Source organism: Chlamydotis macqueenii, chromosome 8 (genome assembly GCF_036417535.1).
Source record: "Chlamydotis macqueenii isolate bChlMac1 chromosome 8, bChlMac1.mat, whole genome shotgun sequence".
In the NCBI taxonomy this organism is placed as follows: Eukaryota; Metazoa; Chordata; class Aves; order Otidiformes; family Otididae; genus Chlamydotis; species Chlamydotis macqueenii.
This window is the reverse complement of record NC_141563.1, coordinates 21273257-21295521: the sequence shown is the minus strand read 5'-3', so window position 1 is coordinate 21295521 and position 22265 is coordinate 21273257. Positions and strand designations below refer to the sequence as shown.

General features: G+C 37.9%; 1 long non-coding RNA gene across 4 annotated transcripts in view; it reads right to left on the bottom strand.

The window, feature by feature from the left end:
* Window positions 1-22265, bottom strand: part of LOC147599956 (uncharacterized) — a 502172-nt gene that overhangs the window by 241608 nt on the left and 238299 nt on the right. For all 4 annotated transcript variants that reach the window (XR_015259213.1, XR_015259210.1, XR_015259212.1 and 1 more), the window contains exon 10: window positions 18749-18851. This is a non-coding gene — a long non-coding RNA (uncharacterized LOC147599956). The remainder of the gene's footprint in view (window positions 1-18748; window positions 18852-22265) is intronic.

Sequence of the window (22265 nt, the reverse complement as noted above, 5' to 3'; positions counted from 1 at the left end):
AGGAGTAGAGGAATAACCCTTATTTCTTCTTCCCCTCCCTGTGGTTGCAGTGGGTGCCTCCTTAGGATTTCACCAATCATGCCTGGAAGGGAATGGGATGCACTTAAACCAGCAGCTCCTAAGATGTGAACAGGTGCCCCTGTCATTAGATGACCACACTGACTACCTTCTGCTTAGTTTTAACAGAAAATGCTATCCATCATCTAACAATAGAGATCTAATAGCTCTCTAGCTCACGGTTGCTACTGAAATAAAGCAATGTATATCCATACCAGCAACACCTTCTTTCTTAGGGCCCAAATACAATTTATAAATTCCAAAAGTCACATTTCTAATACAATCATCATCAAGATTTTCCCAAAACCCTGTGGATAGACATAGCCTAGCAGCATTTAAGAACAGAACCATGTCAGACAGAAGATCCATCTAGTCAAGTGTCCTAACCCTGACTATGTCCATCAGACACCAAAAAACACATGAATGGAGATAAGCATGTGGTGACATTTCTCCAGAATACTTTCCCAGCGGAGCACGTATACAATAACCCTTGATGGATTTCCTCCTGACTCTGATCTTCCCCTAACATTTTTGAACTTGTGTAAAATTTTAGCATTATGTGATGAGGATTTCCACACAGACTGCCTCTTCTGCTCTAGTGGATCACCTTCAATCAGGAAGTGTCACTCAGAATTCCAGGTTCTTTTTAAACCACACATCTTTTACACAATCTTGAGAATAAGTAAGATTTTTTTTTTTTTTAAATCAAACATTTCCTTTTAAAACAGTACATTTATGCTATTACATAAAAATCCCAAAATAAGGCTTCATAAAGCAAATAAGTAAGAGGAACTAAGCAACACACATTACACAAACAAAAAGAAAAAATTCCAAACCACCCAGGAAAGAGAGTTTTTGGGTTTAAAAAAAAAATATTTACAGTTTATCTGACAGATCACCACACTGTTAGGTGCCACTAAACATGCTCAGCCATAGCATGTGCAGGGATGGTGGTGCCCAGCCATCCTCATTGCCAGCACTGCTGCTCAGGCTCCTTTGCAACTGCAGGAAGACATTATCAAGAGCCTTTTGTGCCTGCTGGCTTCAAAGGTACAGCATATCCTCCTATAAAACAGAGCTGGCTGTCTCAGATAAACTTTCTACTGTGTTTCTGTACAAGGACCCATTCTGTAGAGCAGAACACAGTTCCTACCATCACACAGTAATTTCTTTTGAAATCTTTACTACGTGCACAGTAAGATGGAGTATTGAAGACAAGAGCCTTCAAGAGATACTAGAAGATGTAAAGTACAGGCATGGACAAGTGCCTTGTAAAGGTAAGTACCCCCTCTACTGACCTTAAGGGGATATCTTCTCAACAGACTAGAAGTGTAGCACGGACAGGTGTGTGATTACACACACTGTATGGACATATACGTATGCCCTGATATATTCACAGAAATGCAAAAGACGAAGGCCAACCATTAACATGGCAATATTTTCTCTCTAGAGATGTATCAATATTGGTTTATTTCTAAGGTCTATAGCTAATTTTAACTCTGGTCATATAAACTTTATCTAATAGCACACCCATTTATAAAATATGTCATATTACATCACCAAGAAAAAGCATTGAGCTGCTTTCTAAATCAGCTCCTTTTGCCAGGAGTATTTTGGACAATGCTACCTGCCCAACGAATTATTTCTGCTAAGCTGTATCTTAAAGCCTTGTTGGCTTCCACTCTTCAGTAAAATCAATGGATACCCTTGACTTCAGTGACAATAGGGTAAGGTTTCATGCTATAAAAATATAATGCCCACAATATTTGTCAAAGCAACTTCATTCTGAGATCCTCTGTCACTGTGAGAAAAACCCAATTACTGGCTCACTTTAAAACTGAACTGTGGTTTAAGACCAAGTGCTAAATCAAATTCAGTCACACACATCTAAGATTTAAATACATATTTTAAAGGGACAGTTAAAGAGCAGGTTAGGCACCACATCCACCAGCTAATTCATATTTAAAATAAGCCTGATGCAATCTGAAATATGTAGTATGTTTGTTGGGATATATGAGGCATTTCAGTGTCAAACATACATAACTCATGATTGTTCAGCACTCTGAGAATCCAATATGCTCAGAGAAGATTGTTTAAAGCTCAAATAACTTTACATAGCATGGAACTGGGTAGTATAGAAATATACATAGTATTAAGGTCAGCCAGTTAAAATACATCTGGTCATATCTGGTGGGATGGAGTTGAAAGTCATCTGTCCTAATTCAGTCAAGGCCTCAGAATTGATGTATGAAGGACAGTTAGATTAAAATGAGAGAAAGATGCACGTGTAAGATGGTCCAGGATGGTGAAGAGATGGAACACACCAAAGGAGAACATATAATCGCTGAGAAGTTGCATTAGTTTGGGCCCTCTTTATATTTCCCTAAAATGCTCCTGGAACTGCCCTGTGCTAGTAAGCTGTTTCCCAAAATGCCACCTGTTCGTTTCCAATTTTAATTGCATAACTTTTTAAACTTTTAGAATTTTTAAATAACTAGAAAACAAAGTGTCTGAAGAACACAAGATGAGTATAACAACAGCACAGAGTTGGTTTTTAACAAAAACATCATTTTATACAAATTTGGGTATCAGTAATAATGAGTATTACTTTCATGAGTGCTAGATTGCTAAAGGATATTTGAATGCCAGCTTTTATAAAGACGAGAATTTTATCAAATTCATACTTACAAGACTTCAGTGGCAGACAACTTGAAATACTTCTATATCAGCAACAGCATAATGTAATGAGAAAGAGTTGGTAACTTGTGAAGTCAACATCATCATCTGCACTGGTACAGGCCAAATTTAAGTGATTCCTGCTATTTCTGTCACCTGCTTCTGCTGTCCTCTTTTATCATACCTTGTATTTGTGTTGATCCCCAGGTAGGTCACTGAAAGCTTTTTTGTTGACAAGAAATCCAGGTACCGAAATTCAGCCCTTCAACACTGAAATGTATGACTAGCAGCTAGGATTAATCTAAAACTATCTTGTAGTTCCCTTAACTCCTAAAGCAATGGCTTTATTCCCACTAGCAGCACCTTTGTACGCAAGTACCGTAAGTGTTAAACCTCACAAACCATGAAAACTTGAGATAACAGTGGCTGTACATCAAGGTCCATCAGAGGTGGTGGATATCAAACTGCTGTTCTCAGTGCTGTGGGCTCCATATATTAGCACTCAGAATAGTTGAATCAGCACACAAGTCCATTTCATGAAAGGTATTAATCTTTCTAAAGGTGAAGAATTAATAACAGAGAGAGAGAGAAAGGGCGAGAGAAATGCAATCTGTTACAGGACTGGGAGAGTGCAAATGAAGATTGGAGCTGTAGTTAGCTGTCGCAAGTGATTGCAGCCTCTGGTGAACAAACCCTCTCAACCCACTGGCATTTGTCACTCTCCGGTATTCTAGTCTAAATTATATTTTAAATAATTTTCAGACAGTGGAATTGTTCATAACCTGTGTATAAGAGAATAAGAGTATGACAGGAGGCTAGAAGTAATGAAGAGGTGGGGGCATAGATTCTTTATTGATTAACATGTATTCCTCGCAGAAGAAATAGGCAGAGGGGAGCAAAGCGGTATGGATTTTCTAGCTTGTATTAAACTACAAGATGGAAATAACTGCAAGTACAGAACTATCTGCAAAAATACAGAGACTCAGTAGAACTTTTAAAATAATTTGTGTTTCTCCAATCCCAGTCTTCTACTTGATGAGTTTCAGAAAAGGCAAATGAGGATTAGGAATATGCCTACAGAAGAGATGCAAGCAGGTCAGATATGTCCTAATACAGCCAGCAGCTATGCTAAACCCTCCTGGGACTGGAGCTGAAGGGACAGCAACTGGAACCTCCAGTTTAGAATCCATTTCTCTCTGCTGCTGAAACCCATACAGCAGGATTAAGCCATTTTGGGTTTGGGATTGTGCCAGACCACACAGAACTCAAGACTTGTGCTGGCACCAACACATCCACTGACAGAGGGATGGCAGTTCTGTATCCAAGGGATGGGTTCTTAACAGCCTTCAGACAGACTAGTTCATACCAAATCCCATAAGGATCACTTTTGGGAGTGATTTTCCCTATGCTATGAGGACTCACAGGAATTACATATTTTTATCTTTACTAACACATACTATTGACATACGTACATACCTATGGATATTGATCCTTTTTGTTCATTTGTTTTATCTAATCTGTTTTACAACTTCAAGGATAATCTCTGGTAGAAGAGTCCTTATGTTTATTCTGTGATGAGGAAAAACTATTGATACAGTTATGTCCTGTCTTTTATTGTACTTTTGTATCCCTTTATTCTTGCCCTGGGTAGGAAGCTTCAATGGTACACCAGAGAGAGCTGCTCTAAACCCCTCTGTTTTCACTTGCCTATATTGCCAGTTGCTGAAGTGTCCCACAAACAGGCCTAAATCTTTTCAATCTCCTTCAAGCTCAGTAGGAGAACTCATGTGGAAGAGTTTGCAAAACTGATGTCTAAATATTTCATTTTAGTCTTGCAAATTAATTCACGAGCAATGACATAATATAATTGATGATTTTTTTTGTTACTGTTTCAGAGGAAAACATGCAGAAATCTGGTTAGAATACAGCACAGTAACTACGTTGAATAGCAGTCTTCATACAAACCATGTCCCAGAACACTGTACAAAGTTAGGTAATTTAAACCATTATTTTATACAATGCAGTTACAAAGACATTGTATGATTAATAAACTAAAGCACTTGATCATAAATCTAATGAAAGAGAGAAATTAAATGAGCATGATCAAGGCTGAAAGATGCATCTAAAGATGGATATGAGAGGAGATGAAGAATCCGTGAAGCAGACACAAAAGAAGGTTGGTCCATGCTGGCAAAGCACAGAAGAGTCTTGTGATCAGGAGCTGTGGTTGAGGACAGAAAAGCTCTTGAGAAAGAGGGTGGGAGCAGTAACAAAGGAGCTGGTGCTCCACTGCCTTGTTGCTCATCCTGTCAATTTACCCCTAGGAAATGGGATGAAGTACAGCCAGATTAGACTGGTAGTATTTACAGCATTCGATTTTGCTTAGACAAAAAGAGAGCTGGAAAACATGAAAAAAAGCAGCAGAGTAAGTTGATTGGATCTGAAAGGGTCGCTGAGACCAAAACTGCAGGAGTGGCAAAGGCAAATGAAGACAGAAGGATTCAGTGAGATGGTATAGAGGACATAACTGTTTTGCACCTGGCACATTTATATTCAGAAGGAACAAAAACAGAGTTACTGGAGCATGTGTGCTGTAGAAGTGACAGAGAGGCAACACGAAAGGTGATACAAACCAGGTCTTTTACACCAATATCAATTGGCTGCAGTCAATTGCTTTTCTCAAACTCAGATTATGCATGCCTTAATAATCAAAGTATGAGTCCTATACTAGGGACTCTGAATTGGTTTTCCAAAGAACCGGGACAAAAATTAAAGTTAACTGCAACAATTAACTTAAATCCACTATGTCTGTGAACCCAAGTACATTTCTTTAACACTTTCCAATTTAGCATATTGCTGAGAGGCAAACCAAGCAAGACTCTAGAGAAAGTCTGAAGCATAAGCAAAGTGATCTCTAAACTAGGTGCTTTACAAAGGCTATAAGCAAGTTCCAAACTCCTCCTTAGGCAAGGACAAGGGATCAGGTAACAAAAGCCTGCAATGAGCTCTAGGTATAGAGACACTAGTACCTTTCTGAAAGTCTGGTGTAGTCTGGGCAGCACTATATTGACATAGGCTCTACTGCAGAGGAGAAGAACTCATATTCATTTCTCTGCAGTTCTGTGACATGTATCTTTGCCCTTGGGGCAATGCTGGCTGGGATCAGTGCCATCTTCCTATATCTTCTGCAAAGAGTAACCATAGCTCTAGCAACTTTTAATAGTAAAGGCCTCCTTCCCTTTCTTAACTGCCCAGGAAGAACATCACTTCTCACCTTATTCATCTCTCTTTCATCTGAAACAGACCAAAGCCTGTGCCAACGGCCACTGATGGGTGACTAATTTACCTTATATTTCCATTGGAATGCAGCTCCACCATGATTTAACATGAAATAATATCTGAATATGAAGTCATGTTAATAGATGCAGGCTAGAAGAACACAAACAGAATTTGTAACTGTGCTGCACACCACCCTGTGACAAGATACCATCAGTTAATCCTTCGTGGTAAGCCTCCACTCAGTATAAGAATGAAATTCTGCCACTAAATATCAGACCAGTCCTTGCTCCACCTTCCCTCGTTCATTATATGCTGAAAACATTTTCCAGACAGAGCACCTTGTCTTTAAAACTAGGATAAAACCAGAAAGAGAAAATGGGAGGTGGAAAGATAGGACTTCAACCCAGTTTGGTCTAATTTTTAAATGGAGTCAGTGTTTTTTTCCACTCTAGATGCCTGCTTACTTATTCAACTGAAGTTCATTCTTAGGGGGATCTTGTCAATAAAGTCAAATCAGGCTCTCTGTGAGCAGTGAGGTTTTTGAGGGTGTTTTTTGAGGGCTTCATTAAAAGCAGACAGTTTCTCTAACCTTTTAGCAGAACCTGTTATCTGATGACGTGAATTAAAGTCTCTCAAATGACTAATAATCATATCAAGGCTGCCATGTCAGCTTGTAGATTTGAATAAGAGGGTCTGAAAACATTTGCATGCCTCAATGTGCCAGTGCTAAGAAGCTAATGTGATAGTGCTGTCATAAAGCACTGGAAAGACATGACTTAATGTAATCTGTCATGTCATATGCTAATCTTCAGCCATTACTTGAGTGCTGTAAGTAAGTAGAAAGCATTTGGGAGAAATCCTTTTCAATTTCTCTGAGTACCACTTCTGTTGCTGGTCAGCTCAAATGGGTTTTGTGCATTTAATGCAGAGCTCAAGTCAAGTTGGTTTAGGTCACACTTAATTAACCAGCACATTGATGGGTTGGGCTGGTATAGCACTATGGAAAATGGGTATTCCTGATACTGCCTAAGAAGTAAATATTTCATATGCTGAAGGAAGGAGCAAAGAAAAAAAAAAAAAAAAAAGAAAAAAGTACTTTCCTCAGTCCTTGATAAGAATGTGTCCTTTCACAAAAACACTGTCTTTCAGCAAGACACTGTTTTCCGTGCCTCGCTTACCTTGCTTCTACATGTGAAGACAATTTAAACAAAGATTATTATAAATACTTAAAGACATTTCCATTTGTAACTGCAAACTTTTAAAGCACCTGATCTGGACTTGTCATTTAAACAATAGACAAGAGGCAGCTTTAAATGCAATATACTTTTTAATAAGAACAGAGAAAATGATCAAAGGGAAAAAATTCACTTTACTTATTTGTTTTAGGAAAATGACACCAACATTTTTTTTAATAGGTAGAAGAGGGAGAAATTCTCACAAAGCTAAGTACAGCACGTGGGACGAAAAATGAAACATATTAGCAAGAATGACAGAAATTTCAGGACAATTTTAGCAAAGTGTGAAGGGATTTTGAGTCAACACTTGAAGGTTATTTTAATAATAGCTACAGCCTATTCAAATAAAAGCTTAAGAACTCTGTGCATTTTGAAGCTATGAGGATGTTTAGCAGGGCTCAGCAGTTTGCAACCTGCCCCAGCTAAACCTGAACGGTTTGAGCTCAAGGATTTCAGATCATTTAGATTAGGACTGCCATAAAGAAATGTGAGAACATTACACCCACACTAAGAATAAGAAAACTTTCCTCATTCTGTTTTCTTGGTGGTCATATTGGAATCAAATCCTGCAGAAGTCAGACATTTCAAAGATCTACAGGAAACAGAGATAGACAATCTTTACCCTATTAGATCATTATGTTCATTCTCTTGCCAATGCGGGATTGTTCCCCACAGTAAATTCTGAAGTGCTTCATTCAGTCTAAATTTAAAATTACTCATTTTAATAGGGCTTCCACCATTCCCAAAGGGAAAGTGTAAAGTGTTCTTGTCCTCCAGCACCAAGTGGGGCTGTTTCCCCTTCAGATCTAAGCCCACCTGCCCTGCTACAGCATAGGGAAACCTGTGTTATAATTCCAAGCCTCAGTTTCCCTTGCTACTAAAACACTTAAGAGTTTCTGATCAAGAAAGCTTTCCCCTTCTGGAGGAATAAAAAGACAAAATATACTGTCAGCTCTATATGGGATCAGTAATCCTTCAGTCCTTTAATTCTGGGCTGTTAAATTGTGTTCCCAAGCTAAAGACCTCCTTCCTTCCCATTTAATGGGTTTAATCCTTCAAACACTAGTCTTTCATAGACTTTTTTTCTGAAGTTCCTCATCTGCTGATCACACCCATACAATGAAATAACGTCCTCTGCCTTTTTCCGCATCACAGAGGCATGACAGCAGGTCTTCTTCCTAATCTCACTAGAATTGCCAACTGGAAATGCAAGTACTTAGGGCAGATGCAACCACTCAGGATGTCAAGCCTTCACCAGTTCAGCAGTGTAATAAAATGAAGTCTCAGCTCCTGGTGATCTGTCTGGCTTTACATTACACAAGTACTTTTGCTGTGGAGTAACCCAGGACCAGAACTAGTCCAATCTTATGGACAACAGCTTCAAAGAGACAGTTTCCCTAATTATTAAAAGTCCTGTCAATAGTCTAACAGATGTTACTATCATGAAGCTTCCTCAGACAGTCAGCCAGAATAAGTCAGTCAGCCAATTTATTTATATTTCTTTTACTCTTTCCACATATAGAATATTTACCATTCCAACTTCTTAATAATTTGAGTTCTCTTAATTTATTCCAAATTGCTGACTGCCTTTGGATATAATGGTGTCCAGAACTACTTGTTAAGGAGAAACTCCTCAGAGCTGTGAGAGGGACTGCATATCTAGAAAGTAAGGCTGATGCATTTAATTGTGCTCTACTGTATTTAAGGAGAAGCATGCTATTTTATTCACAAAAAAAAGTAGAAAGGGGCTGTTTTCACACTTGAACAGAGAAGCAAGCTGGAGTTCAGCTGTATTGACTTTGTTGTCTCATATTGATCATTGCCAGGCAGCGTGTTTTTCAGAGTATTTGCCTTTTACTAGCATCTATTCAAACTCACATTGTCTTTGCTGTATTAGCTTGAGCTGGAACTCAAGTTTTGCATGTAATTTGAGTTCTATCTGCATACAGTAGGGAAGTTTTGGTGGAGGACCTAATACACACTAACTCAAACTATCCCTTGCAGTGAGATGACTTAGACGTTTTAAAGCACAGGTGATATTCAGTCCGTTTCCAATGCAGCATTGTCTTCTGAAGGCCATCCCAAAGACTGCAGGTCAATATTTGTTTCATCTGCCAAGGATATCACGAAGGGCCCTAGTTAACACCATCTGTGATGGTACTTGCCAACCAGGAGGATGGTGCTAAAACTACCTACTGATTTCACTTGTGGCAAGACACAGCCAGCCATCAGGAAGAAGCATTTTCAATTATTGTCATCTGAGTTGGCAGGCTATGACTCAGAATGTCTGTGTGCATGATTACACACACTCAGTTATCCAAGACCTAAGCTAGTTCAAAATTACTATTCATTGGTCTACAGAGTGATACTTACCAAGTGTCAAAAAAGTAGAGAGCATCAAAAAAGAATGTAAAGGCATCCATTATTGTAAAACCCACTTACAATGGGTTTCCAAAGTTTGTAATAAGCTTTTAAAAGAAATGAAATGCATCCTAAACTTTTCATGGTTTATGATCAATAGACTATAGGGAATCAGCACAAAATGAGAATATTAAACTGTGAATGTTCGTGTGCACCACTGCAGATAACTATGTGAAAGATGTAAATCAATAATATAACAGATGGGAAAAAGAGGGATTACTTTTGTATGCAAATGGAATGACTTAAACTAGTACAAATCAGAAATTAAGATTGTTCAGCAAAAGGTTTTCTGAAGGTCTATATTTATTAGTGATTTTTTCTTGTCATTGGAGGAAATATTAAGACTGGAAAAATACAGAAGCGAGATTCTCCATATTGCTTCCTCTCATACCAATATGATCTTATTCCTCAGAAATATGCTGCAGAAGTACCAGAAGGAGACAAAATTTATAGATGGGCTAAGTAAACTAAGGTTCAGAAATAGCAAACCACATAAACAGATTATTAACAGACTGCACAAAGAAGCAACTAAAAGCAGAGAGAAGAAAGCAACTGTTTAAAGCCTCCTCAGCCCATGTTACAGATTTCCTCAGCCTGACTTTTTCAAAAGTAATTTATGGCTTGATCTGTCTGTCTGAGAGTGACCACAGTGGAAGGCATCTTACAGGCTAGCTTTATAAGACTCTGACAGCCTGATGAAGATGACATCCAATGAAGACAACAGATTTGAGGATCCCCTTGTATCTACTTGCCAGTTGTAAGGCAATTTGCTGATGAGATTTCTTACACTTTGTTAATATCAAACACTAATGAAAGAATAGTGCTTTACTTTTCCACTAAAATATGGTCAGATTTCTTTATATAACACAACAAATCCATACTCAGTATTCTCCAGGTCTCACAGCATAAAAATCTTTAAAATTAGGAATGAAGAGAGCTGTTTCCTCATTTGGGAAAACTTAACATTTACCATATTAGATTAATCAGAAATACTTGCACACAAAGAAAGTCTTCTCACCAGTACCACCATTTTCCAGAGTAAACTAGACAGGTTGGATATTTGTAGGGCTTCACAGATGTAGTTTTCTGTTCTCTAGACACATCTGCTAATGTCATTAGGCACAGACACTGAGGTGGGTCCCCCATTTTCTTTGGCCCAAGTTTTGACCTCCCCTAAAAAGATGTATTAAAAGCCAGCAGGCACCAATTTAGTTCCTTGCTTTTCCATAAGCAACAGGGCCAATGGCAAACAGTCAAAATATTCCCTTAGAAGCCTGAAGTGGCATTAATATGAGCTTGGGACTTTACCAGGTCTTTGAGTACAGAATCTAGACTTTTCTACCATAACACTAAACATATGAATGTTCTGAAGCTTCCATTACCTGCAGGCTTTTCTAAAAACAGAAGAATGTTTGATTTGGATGGTTGTATTAAATTAGGCGATATTAATGGATTACACCCGCAGTCTCAAAAGTAATTGCCAGTTGTCTACAAGTGACTACTTCTATTTGAAGGCCAAAATTATCAAAGTAAACCACAAACAGTAATTCACAAGCACCAAACATGTGTTCTCTGTTTATCTTTCTAGGTTAGTGCCTCCAGTCTAGGCTGAAACTTCATGACTTCTAAAATATAACATACAGCAGTTAGAGTTCAGACACTTAGCTTTATTTAGAAATGAATATCCTGTTTTGGGGCAATTGTTGCAGCATGGCCACCCTAGAGACAGATACGCACTCACACGCAAACCTAAAATGAGTTTATTTGGAAGACAGCAAGAAAAAAGGTATACTAGAAGTTCCTTAGTAGTCCTATTGTACAGGCAAATAAAGGGCTTCACATTTTCTTTAGTACAGATGCTTTCACAAGCACATCATCCCCAAATTCAAGCTACAGTATACATACATAAATACATGTATATACATGCACGTACAAACACAAAGCTTGCATATATTGTTTTTACTGTATAATGCTACAAAAAGAGACTGCAGAAGGAAATAGAAACAAATTAAAAACAAAAAAACCCCTGAGCTTAAGAAAAAAGTTTATCTGAACTCCTTATAATCTGAAGTATCATAATGCAAATTGCTGTTCAGCAGTGACAACCTAATAGCCAACAACACGATGGTTAACCAACAAGATAATAACCAACAAAAAGTGCATCTGAGTAGAACACATCAGTTCTGAGTCTAAAGAAAAATAAATAGATACACAGAGAAAACTCTTGTTTATGCATAGAGCTTCCAGGGAGATTAATGCACCTTAGGACTTTTGCAAATAGCTAACACGGCAGCTCTGCCCTCAAGGGGCATTCGTGTCCAAGTGCTATAACTAGGAATGGAGCCTGCTCAGATGTTCATAGCAAAATACTGTAACTCCTCTTAACTGTGACTGGACACACACATATTTGGATCTGATGCCTAATGCTAGACACTCAAGTTTGTAGAAGTCTGTCAAAACACCTATACCATGCATTTGCACGTAGCCCACAAATTGTTCCAACATCTTCTATGCAAACAGTTATGAACTGGAAGCTGCCTCAGTATATAAAGTATATGCACCAGCCATCCCCGACTGGGACTGCATCTAGCCACAATACTTAAACAACAAGCAAGGGCTTCTCAGACTTTTTTTTTTTACTTTTTAAACTTTATTCAGTCCAACAATATTTTTTTAGTTGTTGTTTTTCCCCCTCTTCCCTATTTTGTGTCTTTTAAAAATTTTCTATGTAATTACACATATTATAGATGAGAAAAATATCTGTATCGACACAGAAAATCATTCTGGACATGAATATTCAAATGCTAATGCATAGTAGTATATTTAACTTCAGAGTAGTTGTAGCTTGAATACTCTAGGCATCTTCAAACACAAACACAGTTACATCTTTAGGATGCAGTCTCACATAATAGGGTAAACTTTACAGTTTAAGAAATAGAATAGAAGAAGATGAGCAACATATCTTATTATTTGCACCACTGTTGCTTCTGTAACTTTACAGAACTATCCAATTCTTTCTCTGGGAAGCTAATTCTTTGAAAAAAAATATCAGAAGTGTGGGCTGTGTTATTTACTTCAATGTTTTGAAATTTCAATATCAACATTGACCTCTGACAAAGAGCCAAGAGAGCCAAAAAGCATGTAGAACAGTGTAAGAATGCACTAACAGAAGTGTCAGTGTAACAGCTCAACTAGTGGAAAAAAAGAACCCATCATATCATCAGAGCAGTTCTGAGAACACAGAAATAGATGCCCAAAGTAAACAACAGAAAATTCAAGTATCTGGAAAGAAGTACCTGAAGAGAAGAAATTCAATAGAAAGGCCTCCTTCGAGAAAAAAGGAGTATAACAGTTACTTCCCAGGAAGCTCATGATTTCATAAGAAGGGTGTCTTGTCAGGATCCTGGTTTTAGATAGGATGGCAGTACAGAAATCAAGCTCTAAGTACACAATAATATAAAATTGGAAGAAATAACAAATTATGAGGAACAACATAATGAGATATGGAAGCCATTTGATCTTTTAAAAATCCAAGTTAATAGATATTAAATGAAATTTGGTGGAAGTATTCACCCATGAAGGAAACAAAGCCTACAAAATGATAAAATACTGTAGTCTGCTGATCAAGGAAAGATTACTTTGAAAATGTATTATATTGAAATTATTGCTGGTAGAGAGTGAGTTGTTTGTCAGAAGAAAAGTAGACATGCATTCTCATGTGAATTTAGGAGTCTCCAACCACATGACTATGGTTAGGGCATAACAACTTAAATCTCATTTTATTTTAGGTATGAAATGGGATCTCTGTGTTTGAGATATCAGAGTCTCTGCTAACTGAGCCAAAGTCAACTTCTTGGATGGTGAAACAAGGTTTCTAAAGGATTTTAGACTTCAGAATAGCTGTTACTAAAGGGCTGTTCAGACTGATGAACTTTGAATCAAATTTTACCTGTACAGAAGACTCAGAAAAGGATTAGTCCACACACAAGGACCAGACACATATATATTGGATAATACAGTCAGGACTTTCTCCATCCCTAATAGTATCACTGGAATTCACAGCTATTACCATCATTATGGCAGCTTTCCATATAATGTTCTTCTGGTCTGAGTGCCACATGATCACCTGCAGACTAGGCAGGATGGGTTTATTCTAGCCAAAAATCTATAAATGAAGTCTAATTTGATTAATATGGACCAAAACCTTAAAAACAAAACAAAAAAAAAAACCCCAAAAAACAAAAAAAAAACCCCAAACAAACAAAAAACCCAAAACACAACAATCACAACAATTAGAACACAGAACTCAAACCTTAGAAAGTTAACATAGAGGGGAGAAAAAGCAAATATTCTACCAAAATGTTAAACAGATTAGGCCAAAATCAGTCACCAGCAACAGTTTCAGATGTGTCATAACAGTATTTAGCTGCTATAACAGAGGGGTAAAAAGGGCTTTCTAAAACCTTTCCATACTTTTTTTTTTTTCCTCCGGCTTACTATGTCCATGGACACAAACTGAAATTCTTCTAGTTTAGGAGGACAAATATCTTCCAATACACTAATGTGTTGCCATTAGGCAAAGCAATGCTTCAAGCAGTCAGTATTCTTTTCTAAACTACCCTGAAACTTTGTGAAGCTAAGCTGAAGGAAAATGAGTCCTACAAATAAGGTTTAAAGTGGTTAAGAACTGGACCCTGAGTATCTGATGTGAGATTTCCTGGAGCTGAGTAATTTTTCCTTCTTTCCCTCTCTTTCTACATCTTTGTACTGCCTTTATCATAACAGAGAAAAAGTTAATAACAGAGAAAAGACTATCATAGCTAATACTAATTCTAGTCTTTAAATAAAAAGTGAATACTTTTTCTCTGGCTCTTATTATTACACATTGTTCCTAAAAAATGCCGCAAAATTCAATTGCAAGTACTTTGACTGGCATTAACATTGTCTAGAGAACTCACTACCTGTAGAATATCTGCACATCTAAGTGCTACCAGTCCTCTCCAGAAGAGAAAAGCTTGTTTATATCGAGTGTCCTTCATTCACTATCATCTTCACCAACACAGAAGAAAGTGTCAAAATCAGGGATCAGATCTGTCCAATCTGGCTTTCCCCATAGGCTGAGGAAGGCTCAAAAGAGCCATAGAGGAAGTCTGACCTATCCTTGTTCTGTGAAACAGACTGTAAATGCAAACTATTAAGAAGTATAGCTTCACTACTTAACACACAAAGGACAACATTAAAGAATGCAGTAAAGTGCTGCACAGACTCAAGAAGTGATTATCATAGTTTAGCCCCACTTAGGACCAAGCTAAGCAGTCTCTCACTCACTGCCCCCACCCTCCAGTCGGCCAGGGAGGAGAACTGGTAAAGAAAAAAGGGAAAACTCATGGGTTAAAATAAAAGAAAAAGTTTAAGAGACTAACAGAAGAAAAGAAAACAGAGATAGAAAAAAAAAAAACAAACCCACACTAAACTAAAAACAGAAAATACTGAAGCACATAATTTACAGTGCAATAGCTCACCAAGGATCCTGATGCCCAGCTTCCTCCCAGGCAGCAGAAACCTCCCCTCAGCACTCTCCTCACTCATACACTGACCATGTTGTCACATGGGATGGAACAGCCCTTGGGCTCATTTGGGTAAACGATCTCAGCTGCTGGCTAATTAGTAACCCATCCCAGCTGTGTCCCCCAGCCACAGGGGCCACCAGCTCCAGCTCCTCTCCCAGCTCAGGTGAAAATGAACTCTGTCCTAGCCAGAACCAGGACAGTGATCCATCGCTTTGATAGAAATTCCAGTATTACACCAAGCATAAATGACCATATTACATTCTTAAACAGAAACTGAAATCTTAACTGAAAGTGGAGTAAGACACCAGCTGGTTGGACTAGCAGTATAGTTACTACCGTAGTGCTAAAGAAGGTAAGGTACACGTCTGAAAGACCAAACCCAGCCAGATAAGAGTAAATACAATGGAGAATATCATGTCTAAGTTTAGGGACAGATTTCTAATTATGAAATCATATAAATAAGAAATAAAGATTAAAAATATTAGAAATAGCCCACTAGACTTTTCAGTCCTTAAATAGCTTTGAAAATCTGATCTATCTACACTTTTCTAATTTTATCCCAAAGCTTTCTACAAAAATATCTCAATACAAAGAATGAACATCATACATCTCCAGCCTTATCGCTGTCAGTTCTATAGCTAGGTAGCTTTCCTTCTGTTTTAGAACCTTCAATGGAGCAAACAGGCATGATCTACAGACTTTTAAAATTAATGTTGATGTCTTAGTTTGAGGTGCAAATACTCAAGACAAAGTGTAAAATCATACAGGTGGCCAAAGAATTACTGCCTTGAATAGTAAACATAAGAAAACTAATGTAATCGGGACGATGCTGGAGATGTGTGGACTGTGGACGCTGGCAGTCTGAGACTGAGAAAGCGAGTGGATGAGAGTAGTGTAAATGGGGTGTTGAATGACTTAACCACTTATTTCCTTGCTTTTTGTTTGTGTTGGCATACAGGAAGTCTAGCAATATTAACCAGAAGCTGATACAATCTGAGTTTGTGGCTAGGCAGACAAAGAAGTAGACAAATACAAGCGTAATACATATTATTACAGGGCATAAATAACATTCGCTAAAAAAATCAGAACAGCTTTGTTTCATATATCACAGAGACAGAAGTACCATGTGGCATAATACAACACTAAGTAAATTGAAAAATTTTGTGATTTTAGTTCAACAGGAGGCAGCAGCACTTGCAAACTTGTTTAAAAGTAGTTCAAAGCATCTTTTATGGCTTTGTATACGAATCATTCTGTTAGTAAGAAAAGATACACTGAGTAAAAGTTTGAGACATGGGGACTGACCCACATCAACTGAAAAAGACAAGGAGAGTTTGGAGACATTGACTGCAGAAGGACAAAGGAACATGTTTTAGGAATTACTGTCATCAGATCTCTTGAGCTTTAGAGGAATCCAAGAAAAGGTGTCATGTTCAAAAAAGTAAATTTCAACAAGAAAAACAGGTAAGTGGACTATGTAATATAGTACTCCATCTATAACAAACCATCAGAGCACATAAGAACTGCAATAGTGAATAGGACACATTCAGAAAGACTCCAAAAGCTCCCACTATATATAAATATTTTTAAAGCAATAAGGCATCTAGTGTTTCCTGCGTGACAAGTTCTTTGCCACAACATCCTAAGCCAACACAAGGTAAATAGTTGGTGATCTTTATCTAAAAGTGCAAAGTATATTCCATTGAATCATGTAAAACATTCTGCTTGGTTAAAGAACTGCTGAAAAGAACTATTGCACAATGCTTAGGAGACCAGCCTCAACAGCAGACTGTGCTACAGCATCATCTCTTTCGCTTTTCCGATTGGTTCTGTTCCTGTCATTGCTACGCTCAGAATACATATTGTTCTGAATGCTCTCATTTGAGATTCTTCTTTGCTGGTCTGAAGTGATCACCGTCTCAGCATTCTTTGTTCAATTGTTTGATTTTGAAAAAAAAAAAAAAAAAGAGGCCTTCCGCCTCCCCCCCATAATAAAAATGAATGTTCATGACTGCTAGGAAAGGCAAGTATGGCAAAGGTGTCTTTATCACTGGAGATATTTGCAAAAGGGGAGAGAAAAGTAGAGTGGAGGGTAATCACACTGTCGATGTCTAACAGAGGAGGACAGGTAAATTCCCTGTATCATCAGTAAATAGATGGGTTCCTCTTGAGGTTCACTTAGCAGAATAGAATTTTCCTCTTTGAACAATTTTGAAGTATTTTCTTTGTCTTTCTTGCTCCACTATTTGTTTGGTTTGGTTTTGGGGGTTTTCTTGGTTAAGTTTCCCAACTAGACCTTGCAATTGCAGACCTAAAGAAAAATCACTGTTAGTTCTTTCTTCCTGTTAACTGGACCACAGAGCTGTGTTTTCCATTTGTTTAAAAGGAAGAGTCTAAGTCCTGGAAGATGCTGAGTGCTCTCAGCTTGATATCTTCGTAGATCAGAAAATCACTTGGCAGCAGTACAGATGCAATTATTTTTTGGATTACTTAGTCTGACATCTCTCTGTCTCTCTTAGGCAGACTTTTCCACTCCCAGTCTGTTTTACCTACTTCACCATCTCCATACAACCTCTTCTTGTTTTTCTCTTCTGAACTCCACATCTGTAAGTGTAACAGCCCACAGGTTCCTTCCTTCCCAGGACAGCTGGGAAATAACGGGGGAGTTCTGTAGGAATGGGTTTTCTTCACACAGAGCCCACAATTCTAATAACCAGTAAGGGTGAATGACATCAAGACAGTGACAAGGAGTGCCCAAGAGAACCTTCTAGTCAGAGTAATGCAGCCAATTCCTCTTCCCTGCCAGGGCATGGCCAGAAGCTGGACACTTCACTGTATCACTTTCGTCATTGTTCTGTAACACTATGGCAGACCTTCCGCCCAAACAGCATGCATGTTGAAAATGCCTTTATTAAGGGTTAATCCATATTACTAGAGACAACAATAAATTTTCATACCACATTTTGAACTGTAAAATAATATTATAATTTTTAAAATCCATATTATAATCTACCAAGATACAATTTACCATTAGACAAGTGACACATCAAGAGCTTAATGAAAAAGTGTTAGGGTAAGGGTTTAGTTGAAGATAGCATCTCAACAGGTACATTTCAAAGTTTTAACATAATCAGAATTAAACCCATCCTCAGACTTGTGTAGCTGAACACTTAAAGTTTAAAAAGAAAACTGTACCATAAAACAATACTGCTATAGTAGCTTATTGCAGACTTCTCTATCTTTGTGATATAGTGTGTAAGAATTATATAATTGTAATGATAATTTAAAGGTATAATAGCAAAAAAAACCCCTCCAAACAAGTTGAGACCTGTCTTTCAGCCAGTATGCATGATTGTCTACATAAATTAATTCAATGAACAGAATAAAGAATACCATTAACATTTTTTCTTCATCTATCTTCATTTTCTAAGCAGCTCAGTTAAAAAAAAAAATTGTGCTGTTTCTTATTCATTGCTGTGAGTTTCATATGTTAAACAAAGACAGACCAACCTTAAGCCCTTTGATAAATACAATGCTGTGGTAACTGCAGCATTCACTTTGTATCCCATTTCTCCAAGTTCCTGTCAGCCAGATGTCACTTGCAATGCAAACACTAGAAAAATATGAAATAATAATTTCATACATCATCTATGCAAGCACTAGCCAGACAAACATTCAATACAAATTCAAACTGCTACTACACATAAAGCAAATATCATCCAAATAATATTTAGAATGATTGAAAGCCTTTTGATTTGGAAGTGTATTCTCTTAAGCTAAGTGGTCCCCAAGACCATCTAGAAAATTCAATTGTTTCATTTTAAAATGTTTTCTACCCAAAATTATATCAAATCCTAATGTCTCAGTGGAAACACATGGGATTGGATTGCTGACTGGGCGCCTGATGTCAAAGAGGAATCTAATTTTCCATTGGCATTTCCTCATACTGTCTCACCAAAACACAAAATTGATAAAATTTTAATGGATAATTTTCAGAGCAGGACATTAGCCATCATGCTGGGAAACAGTGGAGGAGGACACCATGTAGCATCAGAAAGGCAATGTATCAGAAGACAGTTTGAATAAATATTAATATACAGCACGTCTTACATTCTGCATTTTTCTCTTGAAAGCAAAACCAGAATTCAGAAGGTAAGTTTCACAGTAACAGGCACATCTCCCTTCCCATCCTTTTCCAGGGCACTTTAAAAATACAGGTGCAATACATTACTTAAAAGGGCACAATGTTCATCTTTTCCTGGGGTGACAGAGTCACCGTCAACACAGTCCTCTTCTGATTGAAATCAATTGTGAAAGTCATATTGAATTCAATAACTACCCAACTAAATACTTCAGATAACAAAATGTTTGTTGTGAGTAACTCTACAGCAATGATTGCAGTGATGGAATAAATGAAATATCACACTTTTGGATCTCCTGATGGGACTAGGTACCGGAGGCATCGAACATAACACCAAAAGCCATGACGTAACACAAGATGAAAAGGACTAAATTCTACTCCTGATGACAAAGAAGTTACACTAGGGAGAAAGGTACTCATTAACTGTATTATGTTATCACTCAGTAATGATGCAAAATATGTGGATGGCAATGTGCTATTTAAAACGTGTTCTCTGAAGAATTTTCCTTTTGATTAAGTTAGGTCATTAGTCATGTAAAATTTGAGACTTATTTAGAAAATACAAGTGGACAAGTGGGGAAAAAGTGAAATAACATTTTACTAACCTTTGTAATTTACTTTGAATTTATAATGAAAGTGTAACACAGTGGAATATATATTGAACAGGATTGACCCAGCTTCCCAGCAACCATTTCATGTCATTTATTACTAGCTGGGTTTTGACATCTGTATATATATATTCAGTATATTCAAGTGATAGTTTATGCCAATACAGAATGGAGGAGCAGCATTTATCGTTAGAAGATACATATCTGTTTTCATCAGGACTTAAGCATTAAAAAACAGTAATAAATATCTAAGTAAAACTTGCAGAACATTAGAAGGACCACAACAAAAGAAATCAGTGATGAAAGTGGAGAGGTTTAATCTACTGCAGAAAAAAAAAGGCCTGTTCACACCACATGCCAAGTCTACCATAGGTTAGGATTTTTCTTTCAGAGAAATCTGAAAAACATCACTTAAGTCCTCAAATTGACTAAAGACTAGGGCTGGTCATGTAGCCAAAGATACCTGGGTAGCTACAGCTTTCTTTCAGAAATGCTCAATTTTATTTTACTGTTCAGAGGCCAGAGCCAGTCTGAAGAAGAAATCAGCATTTTTGTAACTTTTTCGTGGCCCACTGCATGCTTTCTTCCAGTTATCCTTGGTAGGAGACTTCTCTAGATGTAGTCAATAAGATGCTTTTGGCACAATGCAAAAGCCATGCTAGAGCTTGGTAAGACACAGCTTCCACAAACCCCAACTACGACTGGAACATAATCAACCTATAATTGCCTATCCCATAGACCAGTCAGGCAGTTATGCTGCTTTCCCAACGCTTTTGTTATTTCTGCAACAAGTCTGACAGATAGCCATATCTAGTCCATCCTCCGCACCAATCACCTTTGTTCCTCCTACAAGTCAAAGGAGTTCCTCTTTCTAGTATTAAAAACAAAAGGTGGAAAAAAAAAAAGAAAGCTGAGCCAGATGTTTTTCCTTCAGCATGTGTGAGCAGGAGAAACAAGACCCCTCCCTGAAAACAGCTCTCTTTCTGCTCCTTCTTTCCTCTTTCCTGCTCCATACTCAATAATTGGAAGGGAGTCTCCGTTCTCTCTGTTCTTCAAAGGCAGCAGATGAGAGCTCTGCTTGCATTGCATAAAGGTTGAACTGGGAAAGGTATCCAGTGCAGGAAAAAAAGCATTTCCAGAGAGGACTGAAATTCTCAGAGGGTTGGTACGATCTATATTGTCTTGATTTGGCTGCTCACAGTAATGAAATCTAAACAGACTTTTATTAACAAGCCTTTTCACACCTCCTCTGCTCTCAGCAGCTGAGCTCAGCACAGAGAGACAGACTATAATGCAGTAACTTTGAGAAGCTTTCTGTGCCTCTCTTAAATGGAGCATGCATTGGTTACCTAACTGTGCATGAGTACAATACAATACAGGCATCAGCTTCTGCCAAAACTCTATTACTGGAGGAAATTGCAAAATTGACAGATTTGCCATCCTAAACTCATAATGGCCTAAGAATGAAGAGGAGAGTGAAATGACCAGTTCCCCCAGTACACTTTGCTCTGCATCCTGGCTGATCTGCACTGACAGCCCTTGGTAGTTCAAGGGCTCAGAAGACTCTTGAATTATCCAATTGACTTATGAGTCTACTTCCAGCTTTGCAAACACCACTGAACTTTTACTAGAACCACAAAAAAAAAAAGCACACTGAAAACACACCATAGCTGCCAACATTACTCTAGAAATGAGGAAGAAAAGTGTTAAGTCTGAGACTTGTAGTTTTACCCTTACAGTCTGTGCTTTCTCCTCCTCCAAAGGATTTCACTTCTCTCAGTGCCACCTGAACCTCTCTCTTCTGGTTGTCTCCTTGTGAGACTTTGAACTTTCTAAGCAGGTGGATTAGATGGATATCTATCTGTCCAAGAGTACAAGACTCTGTGGTCCATATTGAGAATACCTGATACAAGGTGGGTAGACGCTGGAGCTGATGGAAAGAAGCAGGCACAGCAGAATTGCTACAGAGACTGCTTGCATCTGTGCAACATAACCGCATATTTGGGCTCTATTCAAATAGCGCACCTCCTTGTATAACTTGCCAGTGGTTTCCTACAGCAGGCACCTGATCAAATAAAATCTGAAGTTATTACAGTAAGTTCTTCACACAATGAAGAAGAAGCTCTGCATCCAGAAATACACTGTGTTGGTTTCCACAAGCTGGACTTACTGACCCACTACAGGAATAAATGATACCATAAATGCTACTTTGCAGTACTTAACCTTGAAAACGTGCAATTGGGCATAGGTTGGTCTCACATGTCTCTATTCTCTTTGC